This window comes from Salvelinus fontinalis, unplaced genomic scaffold, assembly GCF_029448725.1.
Source record: "Salvelinus fontinalis isolate EN_2023a unplaced genomic scaffold, ASM2944872v1 scaffold_1273, whole genome shotgun sequence".
Lineage (NCBI taxonomy): Eukaryota > Metazoa > Chordata > Actinopteri > Salmoniformes > Salmonidae > Salvelinus > Salvelinus fontinalis.
Window position 1 is genome coordinate 9,944 of NW_026601482.1, and position 12,187 is coordinate 22,130.

The 12,187-nt window shown below is 41.5% G+C and overlaps 1 long non-coding RNA gene across 1 annotated transcript; it reads right to left on the reverse strand.

Moving 5' to 3' along the window:
• Positions 1-9,195: 9,195 nt before the first annotated feature.
• Positions 9,196-10,650, reverse strand: LOC129848901 (uncharacterized). The gene is made up of 3 exons (XR_008758585.1): positions 10,619-10,650; positions 9,770-9,932; positions 9,196-9,306 (listed from the first exon to the last, which is right to left on the reverse strand). It is a non-coding gene; the product is annotated as an uncharacterized LOC129848901 (long non-coding RNA).
• Between the last annotated feature and the right edge of the window lie 1,537 nt (positions 10,651-12,187).

The following is a 12,187-nucleotide window of genomic DNA, read 5'->3' on the forward strand; positions in this document are numbered from 1 at the left end:
GTATGATGACCCACAGGTGGTATGTAGGACTACTTGGGACGACCCTCCCACTCTGCCTGCCAAATTCTTTCTCTTTGCTATTGTTTTCCTTAATAGGATGTCGGTGGGCGGAGCCGGGAGGGTCGTCAGAGAAATGGGACACACCTGTGTCCCAGGATAAATGCACCTCTTCCCCATTCATTGAGGAGACTCTCTCCATGCAGACACAGACAGATTTTGGTTGTGGTATTTTTGTGGCCTTGTGGTTTGTTAGCTTTGGCACCTTTCAACACCCTGCATTATCACATTTATGCATGCAAAACACTCACTTACACTACTGATTACACACACCATTGTTAATTGTATTTAGTTTACTTTTTTAAATAAATATATTTTGTTATTCCTTGTCTCCCTTTTGTTACGAACTTCGAGCCGATTGGTGATAAGTGGGGGCTTGTCAGTTTGGTTCCTAGACATTTTGGCGTATAGCATTTTGTTTCATTATGAAGGACTAATACTAGTGTTGTTTGGCTTACTAGTATGTGTGTTGTTTGGGAGAAAATGTGGAGTTAATGTTAACCTCTGTAGGTGCTTTGTTTACATATTTTGGTACAGTTCTTGAGTTTGGTGCCCAGTATTGGTTGCCTTTGTTTGTTTTTGGTAAACTTGCCACTGCGGTGGATAGTTCATTGTGTGCTGTGTTGGAGAAAGTACATTGGTTAGTTTCCAGGCCCCTGCCCAGGCTGGAGACTCTTGCTCTACTCGCTTATCTCTCCACTGGGATTCTCTGCCTCTAAACCTATTACAGGGGCTAAGTCACTGGCTTACTGGTGCTCTTCCATGCCGTCCCTAGGAGGGGTGCGTCACTTGAGTGGGTTGAGTCACTGACGTCATCTTCCTGTCCGGGTTGGTGCCCCCCTCTGGTTGTGCCGTGGCGGAGATCTTTGTGGGCTTTTCTCGGGCCTTGTCTCAGGATGGTAAGTTGGTGGTTGAAGATATCCCTCTAGTGGTGTGGGGGCTGTGCTTTGGCAAAGTGGGTGGGGTTATATCCTGCCTGTTTGGCCCTGTCCGGGGGTATCATCGGATGGGGCCACACTGTCTCCTGACCCTTCCTTTCTCAGCCTCCAGTATTTATGCTGCAGTAGTTTGTGTTGGGGGGCTAGGGTCAGTCTGTTACATCTGGAGTACTTCTCCTGTCTTGTCCTGTTTGAATTTAAGTATGCTCTCTCTAATTCTTTCTTTCTCTCTCTCGGAGGACATGAGCCCTAGGACCATGCCTCAGGACTACCTGGCATGATGACTCCTTGCTGTCCCCAGTCCACCTGGCCGTGCTGCTGCTCCAGTTTCAACTGTTCTGCCTGCGGCTATGGAACCCTGACCTGTTCACCGGACATGCTACCTGTCCCAGACCTGCTGTTTTCAACTCTCTAGAGACAGCAGGAGCGGTAGAGATACTCTTAATGATCGGCTATGAAAAGCCAACTGACGTTTTCTCCTGAGGTGCTGACTTGTTGCACCCTCGACAAGTACTGTTATTATTATTATTTGACCATGCTGGTCATTTATGAACATTTGAACATCTTGGCCATGTTCTGTTATAATCTCCACCCGGCACAGCCAGAAGAGGACTGGCCACCCCTCATAGCCTGGTTCCTCTCTAGGTTTCTTCCTAGGATTTGGCCTTTCTAGTGAGTTTTTCCTAGCCACTGTGCTTCTACACCTGCATTGCTTGCTGTTTGGGGTTTTAGGCTAGGTTTCTCTACAGCACTTTGAGATATCAGCTGATGTAAGAAGGGCTATATAAATGTAATTTGATTTGTTGGGACATCGGTCCGAGGAGGTGAGTACAATCGGCTGTGTACCTCACTGGGAGATTTGGGTAGGTTAGTGACACTAGCTACCCGAAGCTATAGTTTTTTCCCCCCTCTGTTAGGCTTAGCGACGTATTTCACTTTGGAATACGTTGGGCATGGCTATTTTGTGTTTGTGTGGTGTCTGTGGACTGAGCAGTGTCTCGGGGGCGCATCCATGGCTTGGGGGAATCTGCCAGCGTGCTGGGGGTTTATTTCCTTGCCAGCAGGATACAGTGCGTAATTACACACCGCAAATCCTCACGGAGACTAGGGTTGAGTTACTGTAGGTTTAGGGGAAGACTAGGGTTGAGTTACTGTAGGTTTTGGGGAAGCTCCATATATATCTCATCGCTCTTCTGTGGTGCCCAGTGTGATTGTCATTTCTCTGGTTGCGGTCTTGGTGTGCTCAGCAGAGGGGATATTTTTTTTGTATTTACTTCTGACTATGGTGTCTAATGTAGACTAGTTCATTTGCTTTCCATCAGAGGAACTGTTGGAATTATGTACTAAAGAACAGCTGTTGAAGATTGCTGAACACTACAAGGTTGAAATTAGTGATACATGTCTATACAATTCTATTAGGTTGATATTGAAGGCTAATCTGATGAAGAGTGGTGTTGAAGTTACCACTGGGGCAGCCTCTGCTGAGGACTCGCCATCTCCCCGTAATGTTAATATGACCACTCCATCGGTTAGTCCTAGTAGTCTTCTTTTTGAACAGCAGAAAGAACTGCTTCTGTTACAGCTTACCTCCATCGCGACATCCCCCAAAGGCCCTTCTGCTAGCTTGCCTGCCCCGGTCTGCTACCTGCTAGCTTGCTTGCTAACCCGGTCTGCTAACTGCTTGCTTGCTAACCCCGGCCTACTGTCTGCTAGCTTGTTAGCACCGACCTGCTAAATGTCTGAATCGCCGTGTCCCCAGCCAGCCCAACCACTCACTGGACCCATATGTTCACTTGGCTACGCATGCCTCTCTCTAATATCAATATGCCTCGTCCATTGCTGTCCTGGTTAGTGATTACTGTCTTATTTCACTGTAGAGCCTCTAGCCCTGCTCAATATGCCTTAACCAACCATGTTGTTCCATCTCCTACATATGCGATGACATCACCTGGTTTAACCTGTTTGGGCTGCAGGGGCAGTATTGAGTAGCCAGATAAAAGGTGCCCATTTCAAACGGCCTCGTCCTCAATTCTTGCTCGTACAATATGCATATTATTATTACTATTGGATAGAAAACACTCTCTAGTTTCTAAAACCGTTTGAATTATATCTGTGAGTGAAACAGAACTCATTCTGCATTCTGTTCCAGGGGCTGCCTATTAAATCCCTTGTTATTTATTAGTTTAGATGCACTTCATACGTCTTCCACTAGATGTCGACAAGGAGTGAGAGAGGAAATGGACTGTGTAACTTGATCTGGACTCGAATTACAGCTCATGGAATGACGTATCCTCCATTTCCTGTTTTCAGGAAGGCGCAAAGAGAGATGGATTTGCCTTCTGTTTAGCTGCCGTTATGTACGACTAATATCTCCGGCTTTGATTTTATTTGATACATGTGACCATATCATCGTAAAGTATGTTTTTTCAATATAGTTTAATCAGATTATTGAAAAAATTTCGGGAGTTTTGCCGTGTTCCGTTCTCTGACTTTGTTGACGATGGAGCGATTCGTGCCACTTGGCTAGTGTGCTTCCTAAATCGAGAGGGAAAGTGTCCGTTCTAAATCCAAACAACGACTGTTCTGGACAAAGGACCCCTTGTCCAACATTCTGATGAGAGATCACCAAAAGTAAGAAACATTTTATGATGCTATTTCATATATCTGTCGTGCATGTGAACTAGTCGTCGGCGCCCAACGTTTGGGTACTCTAGCTATACCGAAGTGGATGTCGTAACGAAGTTATTTTTTAGAATTCTAACACTGCGATTTCATTAAGAACTAATGGATCTATCATTTCCTATACAACATGTATTTTTTAGTTATGTTTATGAATAGTCATTTGGTCAGAATATGTGTGTCAGAAAAAGTGTCAGAAAAAAATCCGGACGTTGTGGGACAAAATAGCTACGTTAGCAGAATTTATAACCACTGATTTCAGCTCTAAATATGCACATTTTCGAACAAAACATAAGTGTATGTATAATCTGATGTTATAGGACTGTCATCTCATGAAGAATATCAAGGTTAGTCAAAAATTATATATCTTTTGCTTGTTTGTTACGATCGCTAACCTTTTGCTACTGGGAAATGGCATGTCTTTCTGGCTATTGTGGTAAGCTAATATAACGCTATATTTTGTTTTCGCTGTAAAACACTTAATAAATCGGAAATATTGTCTGGAATCACAAGATGCCTGTCTTTCATTTGCTGTACACTATGTATTTTTCAGAAATGTTTTATGATGAGTAATTAGGTATTTGACGTTGGTGTCTGTAATTATTATGGCTGCTTTCGGTGCAATTTCTGATTGTAGCTGCAATGTAAACTATGATTTATACCTGAAATATGCACATTTTTCGAACAAAACATAGATTTATTGAATAACATGTTATAAGACTGTCATCTGATGAAGTTGGTTCTTGGTTAGTTAGGTTGGCTTTGTGCATGCTACCTGTGCTGTGAAAAATGTCTGTCCTTTTTTGTATTTGGTGGTGAGCTAACATAAATATACGTGCTGTTTTCGCTGTAAAACATTTTAAAAATCGGACATGTTGGCTGGATTCACAAGATGTGTACCTTTCATTTCCTGTATTGGACTTGTTAATGTGTGAAAGTTAAATATTTAAAAAAATATATCTTTTGAATTTCGCGCCCTGCACTTGAAGTGGCTGTTGTCATAAGTGTACCCGCGTCGGGCTGCAGTCATAAGAAGTTAAACGTCTCTAGAGACTATCTCTCTCATCAATACTCAATGCCTAGGTTTACCTCCAATGTACTCACTTCCTACCTTACCTTTGTCTGTACACTATGTCTTGAATCTATGCTATCGTGTCCGGAAACCTGCTCCTTTTACTCTCTGTTCCGAACGTGCTAGACGGCCAGTTCGTATAGCCTTTAGCCGTACCCTTATCCTACTTCTCCTCTGTTCCTCTGGTGATGTAGAGGTTAATCCAGGTCCTGCAGTGCCTAGCTCCACTCCCACTCCCCAGGTGCTCTCATTTGTTGACTTCTGTAACTGTAAAAGCCTTGGTTTCACGCATGTTAACATTAGAAGCCTATTCCCTAAGTTTGTTTAACTCACTGCTTTAGCACACTCTGCTAACCTGGATGTCTTAGCTGTGTCTGAATCCTGGCTTAGGAAAACCCCTGAAATCTCCATCCCTAACTATAACATTTTCCACCAAGATAGAACTGCCAAAGGGGGCAGTGTTAGCCTGCAGAGTTCTGTATTACTGTCCAAGTCTGTACCTAAACAATTCGAGCTTCTACAGTGGGGCAAAACAGTATTTAGTCAGCCACCAATTGTGCAAGTTCTCCCACTTAAAAATATGAGAGGTCTGTAATTTTCATCATAGGTACACTTCAACTATGACAGACAAAATGAGAAAATAAAATCCAGAAAACCACATTGTAGGATTTTTAATGAATTTATTTGCAAATTATGGTGAAAAATAAGTATTTGGTCACCTACAAACAAGCAAGATTTCTGGCTCTCACAGACCTTCTTTAAAAGGCTCATCTGTATGTAAAATGTAAAAAAAAAAATGCAATAAAATGTATGCACTCTACTGTAAGTCGCTCTGGATAAGAGCGTCTGCTAAATGACTAAAAATGTAAAAAATGTAAAGTGCACGTACATGACTTTTGGATTGAGATGGTGCGAAATAAACAAGTCAATTCCATATTCGTTGTCAATCCCTTTCCTTTAATTAGACACTAAGAGTGACAGTTAAGGGGAAATGTTAACATGGTGTCAGAAAGAAACAAACTCATAATAAAATGGGAATGATCGGGCTTTCCAACACCAAGGATGGATTGGGATTCATCAAATTTACCTGACTCGTGGATAAAGTTTCGACAGCATGTTGAGCTAATGTTCTCTGGACTGCTACGTGCTAAGAATGAGAACGAGAAGTGCAGCTATCTCCTATTGTGGATTGGGGAGAAAGGACGAGATGTATTTAATACGTGGACACTTACAAACACAGAGGCAAAGATAGTGAAAACATTTTACGACAAGTTTGAGGAATATGTCATACAAGTTTCAAGAAAAACTATAAGGAGTTATCGAGTCCTTCGAGTATTTTGTTACCGAGCTAAAGTTGATAGTTAAAGACTGTTACTTTCCAAACAGTGACGAGATGGTTAAAGATGGGATTGTTTTTGCTACAAACTCACATGAAGTGCATGATAAGCTATTGAGTCATGGCTCATCAGATTTGACTTTGGAAAAAGCCATTGACATTGCACGCTCATCCAACTGTACAGAGACTCTGACACAAGAGAGCACGCTGCAACAAACAGTGAGCAATCATTTGCTTGGACTAGAAAGACACAACGTTAGATTTAAACTGGATACAGGTGCCCAGGTGAACATAATACCAGCAAACAGATTCAGGAATAGGTTTGGCAGAGCAGTTCTCAAACCAGCAACACGTCAACTCACAGGGTATGGTGGTGAACCACTGGAGGCCAGGTCATGGAGGCCAGGTCATCTGATGCAGCACACAATCACTCTCCTTGGTCAAATAGCTCTTACACAGCATGGAGATGTGATTTGGGTCATTGTCCTGTTGAAAAATAAATTATAGTCCCACTAAGCGCAAACCAGATAGGATGGCGTATCGCTGCAGAAGCCACTGATTATATGTTAATTGCCGAATCTCAGTTTGCCATGTGGGTTTTATGGTTTTGTTTTGTTAGTTTAGGAAAATATGTGGTACATTCTTGGTGTATTATATTTCTTTACCACAAGGGTGTGACGTTGAGTAATTTTTCAGGTTAATTTGATGTATTTCAATACTAAAATGGATGACAGTTTATTCTGATGTTGTGAATATGAGACTACACATGGAAACAATTTATTTGTATTATAGTCAATGAGGAATTATTACGTTTTTAATGACCACACTGATTGTCCAATGGGCTGTCATGTTATTAATGACCACACTGTGAATTCCCAATGGGCTGTCACGTTATTAATGACCACATTGTGATTATCCAATGGGCTGTCACGTTATTCATGACCACATTGTGATTACCCAATGGGTTGTTACATTATTAATGACCACATTGTGATTATCCAATGGGCTGTCACGTTATTAAAAACCAGTACTGTGATTATGCAATGGGCGTTCATGTTGTTAATGACAGTACTGTGATTATCCAATGGGTTGTGTTGTTGTTACTGATATCAATGTCATCAAACATCATCTTCTCTCCATTGGCCAGGCTCCATCACCTAGTCAGTTTGAGATACTGTAGTAATTTGCCACCAATTTTTACCAATTCTCTATGGGTCATTAATAACTACCTTGATTGAATGAAGTCAAATTCTGTCTCTGTGGTGTCGTGGTCCAAGCAGGGGTGGGAGAGGGTTAGGGATATGCAAGGGAGACCCAACCTGGTTATCACTCCATTGGCAAACACACACACACACACACACACACACACACACACACACACACACACACACACACACACCTGATCCTAGATCAGCACTCCTAATCTCAGACACGTTATAAGGGACAGGTCTCCCCTGATCTGAAAGCAGTGGTGGAAAAAGTACTCAATTGTCATACTTGAACAACAGTAAAGATACGTGTATTTACGTAAGATTTTGTGTATCAAAAGTAAATGTAATTGCTGAAATATACTTAAGTATCAAAAGTATAAATCATTTCTTATTCCTTATATCAAGCCAACCAGACTTCAATTTATATTTACTTTTATTTTTGGGATAGCCAGGGGCACACCCCAAAACTCAGACTTCATTTACAAATAAAGCATGTGTCTTTAGTGAGTTCGCCAGAGCAGAGGCAGTGGGTATATGTTCTCTTGATAAGTGTGTGAATTTGACCTTTTCCCTGTGTTGCTAAGCATTCAACATTTAATCAGTACTTTGGGATTTCAGGGAAAATGTATGGTGTAATAAATAAATTATTTTCTTTAGGAATGTAGAGAAGTGAATTCAAAAATATGAATAGTATTTTACACAACTGTCTGTAAGGCATCACTGACGACATAGCTCAGCAGTCTCTACTCTGAGAAGCTTAAGGAATCCAAGCCAGCAGTTGTCTATACAACAGCGCCCCCATCTGGTGTGATGAAGTCATATTTTTGTTGTTGATAATATACCATTATGAATTATCATTACACTCAGGTTTAAGCACAAAAATTGTATACTGTTGTGTCATTGACTATCATTAAGAGTGAATATCTTATCGATAACAGTCACCGATTAAAGTATTGAAACAATTCAGAAACATGATGAAGCCAGACTGAGACCATCTTGCCGTAAAGCATGTTTTTTTTATTTTATAAGGAAGTGAATACACGAGCGAAAGGGTGAGAGAACCAATCAGACACAAGGTCACAAAGGTCATAGGTTACAATCTAACCATCAGTCTGTTCCATCTAGTGACTGTAGTCGTAGCTGTAGGTGTAGTAGACGGTGCTTTTCTTCAGGTGGCAGGTCTCACTGTGTTCCTGGGCTGATGGTGGTGGTGCAGGTTCCCATGTAGCGATCTGGTCCGATGACATCATCCCACACCTAATAAAAATAATCATCATAATAACAATAATAGTAAAAAATAATCATAATAATCTTCCGCCTCATTATTATCTTAATAATAATCGATGGGATTTACATTTACAACTAATTCCCTTCGGAGTTGAACTAAATCATAGGCCCGCCCCATGAGCACAGACATTGATCTGGTGTCATGGGACAGCCACATTCTGCTCTTCCGAATGTGTACCATCTAAGACATCTTCTGAGAAATCATTTAACAATTCAGAAACATGAAGCCAGACAGACCATCTTGCCGTAAAGCACGTTTTTTTTTTATGCTATAAGGAAGTGAATACGAGCGAAAGAATCAGACTCAAGGTCACAGGTTACAATCTAATCATCATACTGTTCCATCTAGTAGCCGTAGCTGTAGGTGTAGTAGACGGTGCCTTTCTTCAGGTAGCAGGTCTCGAAGTGTGTTCCTGGGCGGATGGTTGTGGTGCAGGTTCCCATGCGGCGATCTAGTCCGATGACATCATCCCACACCTAATAATTTTCATCATAATAACAATAATAGTAAAAAAAGAATCTCTCCTCCTCATAATAATTGATGGGATTTACATAGTGCTTTTCCAGTGCTCAAAGCGCTTTGCATAGTAAGGGGGGGAAACTCACCTCCACCGTCAGGACAGAGTTGGGAAGGATGTTAGCAAAGTTGAACTCGCTGGGCCAGGTGGGGTTTACCTGTTTTTTCAGAATGCTGCTCTTGCCATGAAAGGATGAACCGCACCACACCTGAGGAAGATAATGTTGTCAGAAGACTTTATTGAACTTAAAAAATATATATTATTGTGCAATAAATATTAAATGATTGTTAATGTATGTACAGTTGGCTCACTTGAATGAGGAACCAGTATATGTATTTTATAATTCATTCATTCATTCATTCATTTGTTTGTTTGTTCTTTTTTTTTTTTACTATTACTTCACCTAACAAGTAACAAGCCAATCACTGACAATTTCATGGTCACACGTCACTGTAGGCGACTTGATATCCAAAACAAATGACAGCTGACTGTTTACTGTTTAATTAGTGCTGTGTCTCTGCCCTTTTGTGTTAGGATGTCTGTCCTGTCTGTAACATTACCGTACTTCTTCTGTTTTATCACCCCACCTGCCTTTCTATCATTGTAAATAAGAATGTTTTGTTAACTGACTGTTCTGGTTAAAAAAAGGTGAAATAAATGAATAAATTCACCTTGACGTAGGGGTCTGGTTTTGAGAAAAAGCGTCCTTTCAGGTTGGAGGCACGAATACCCCACACCCTGATGGGGCTGTTATGCAGGTCACAGTGTACAAGAGCCAGGGTGCATAGCACCAGCAGTCCCAGGGACAGAGAGAGAGAGGCCATGTTACACTGTCTGAGAAAGAGGAGAGGAGAGGAGAGGAGAGTAAGATATAAATATGTTCATAAGAGCTTGAAACTAACACCTCAAACTGTATTCTAACAGGAGTTAAGAGAAGGAGAGAGAGAGAGAGAGAGAGAGAGAGAGAGAGAGAGAGAGAGAGAGAGAGAGAAGGAGAGAGAGAGAGAGAAATAAATTGAAGACGCATAAGAACAATCCTGAATCAGCTTAAATACAGGCTCTTATTCAATTGCAGATAGTGGCTTTTCAGAAATGTGTTTGATTACAAACTAGTGTATCCTGGATGGAGGGAGATGACACTTGATACATAATCTGTCATGGTGTTACACATTCAGGTCTGACAGCAAGCTTGGCTCAGAAGTCATCCTGTGTACTCAACCAAACTCACGATCAATTTCAATATCTTCTATTCTGCCAATCTAAAAGCGCTTTTTGGAAAGCCACTCACTGTCTGCAATCGACTGAATACCAGCCACAGTATTTTATTTGTATTTTTTATTTTTACCTTTATTTAACCGGGTAAGCTAGTTGAGAACAAGTTCTCATTTACAACTGCGACCTGGCCAAGATAAAGCATAGCAGTGTGAGAGAGATAAGAAACGTAAGATGGATGCCATAACAAAGAGAGAGAGAGGTAGAAGAACAGAAGAACAGCACCATAACAACAGATCATGTCTTACCAGGATATTCTTGAGATGGACGTCTGTCTTCTCTAGTCACCCAACTGCTGATGGTCCTTACTGAGCCATCTAGCTGTTTATAAAGATCTCAGCAACCCCCCCCCCCCAGGTGGTATGATGACCCACAGGTGGTATGTAGGACTACTTAACCAATGAGAACACACCCTGTATAACCAAGAGCCGTATGGAAGCCTGTAAGGTGTAACAGCAAATTCTGATACTATCTGAAATGCTGATTTAACAAGTTGTATTCCAAGTAATGTCAAAAGACCAGCCCAGTGAATAAACAGTTAGTTGAGGGAGAGGACATGACTAAGGGTGGACATGGTAAATAGTACTGCATACAATCTGTAATTAATCAGTATACCATTAATCATCAGTGCATTCAGAAAGTATTCAGACCCCTTGACTTTTTCTACATTTTGATTCTTTACGGCTTTACTCTTAAACTCATTAAAACTTTTTTTCTCATCAATCTACACACAATACCCCATAATGACAAAGCGAAAACAGGTTTTTATAAATGTTTGCAAATGTATTAGAATTACAATACAGAAAAACCTTATTTACATAAGTATTCAGACTCTTTGCTTTGAGACTCAAAAATTGAGCTCACATTTGTGGCCTGCTGGAGGTCATTTTGCAGGGCTCTGGCAGTGCACCTCCTTGCACAAAGGCGGAGGTAGCGGTCCTGCTGCTGGGTTGTTGCCCTCCTACGGCCTCCTCCACGTCTCCTGATGTACTGGCCTGTCTCCTGGTAGCGCCTCCATGCTCTGGACACTACGCTGACAGACACAGCAAACCTTTTTGCCACAGCTCGCATTGATGTGCCATCTTGGATGAGCTGCACTACCTGAGCCACTTGTGTGGGTTGTAGACTCCGTCTCATGCTACCACTAGAGTGAAAGCACCGCCAGCATTCAAAAGTGACCAAAACATCAGACAGGAAGCATAGGAACTGAGAAGTGGTGTGTGGTCACCACCTGCAGAACCATTCCTTTTTTGGGGGTGTCTTACTAATTGCCTATAATTTCCACCTTTTGTCTATTCCATTTGCACAACAGCATGTGAAATTTATTGTCAATCAGTGTTGCTTCCTAAGTGGACAGTTTGAGTTCACAGAAGTGTGATTGACTTGGAGTTACATTGTGTTGTTTAAGTGTTCCCTTTATTTTTTTGAGCAGTGTACATTTGTAGCTTTACTGATGGATTTCAGCACTCTCTACAGCATTGGATGAAGCTCCTATTGAAGCCAGAGACAGTGTTTGTATGTGGCGCCACAGAGTGAGTGATATAACTGTAGTGTGTAAGGTGTTTGTCCCACATTACACCCTATTCACTTTATAGTGAACTACTTTTGACCACTAGTGCACTATATAGGGAATAGGGTGCCATTTTGGGACTCAAACACGGTCACTGTAGGAATGGTCCTTATAATAACACTCCTACTGAAGCAGTGGGCTGTGTGGCGCCTGTTGTCTCCTACAGATAGTGATCAATGGTATTACTGATGAATTACAGATTCTATGCAGTACTAATTACCATGTCCACCCTTAGCAATGTCCTCAC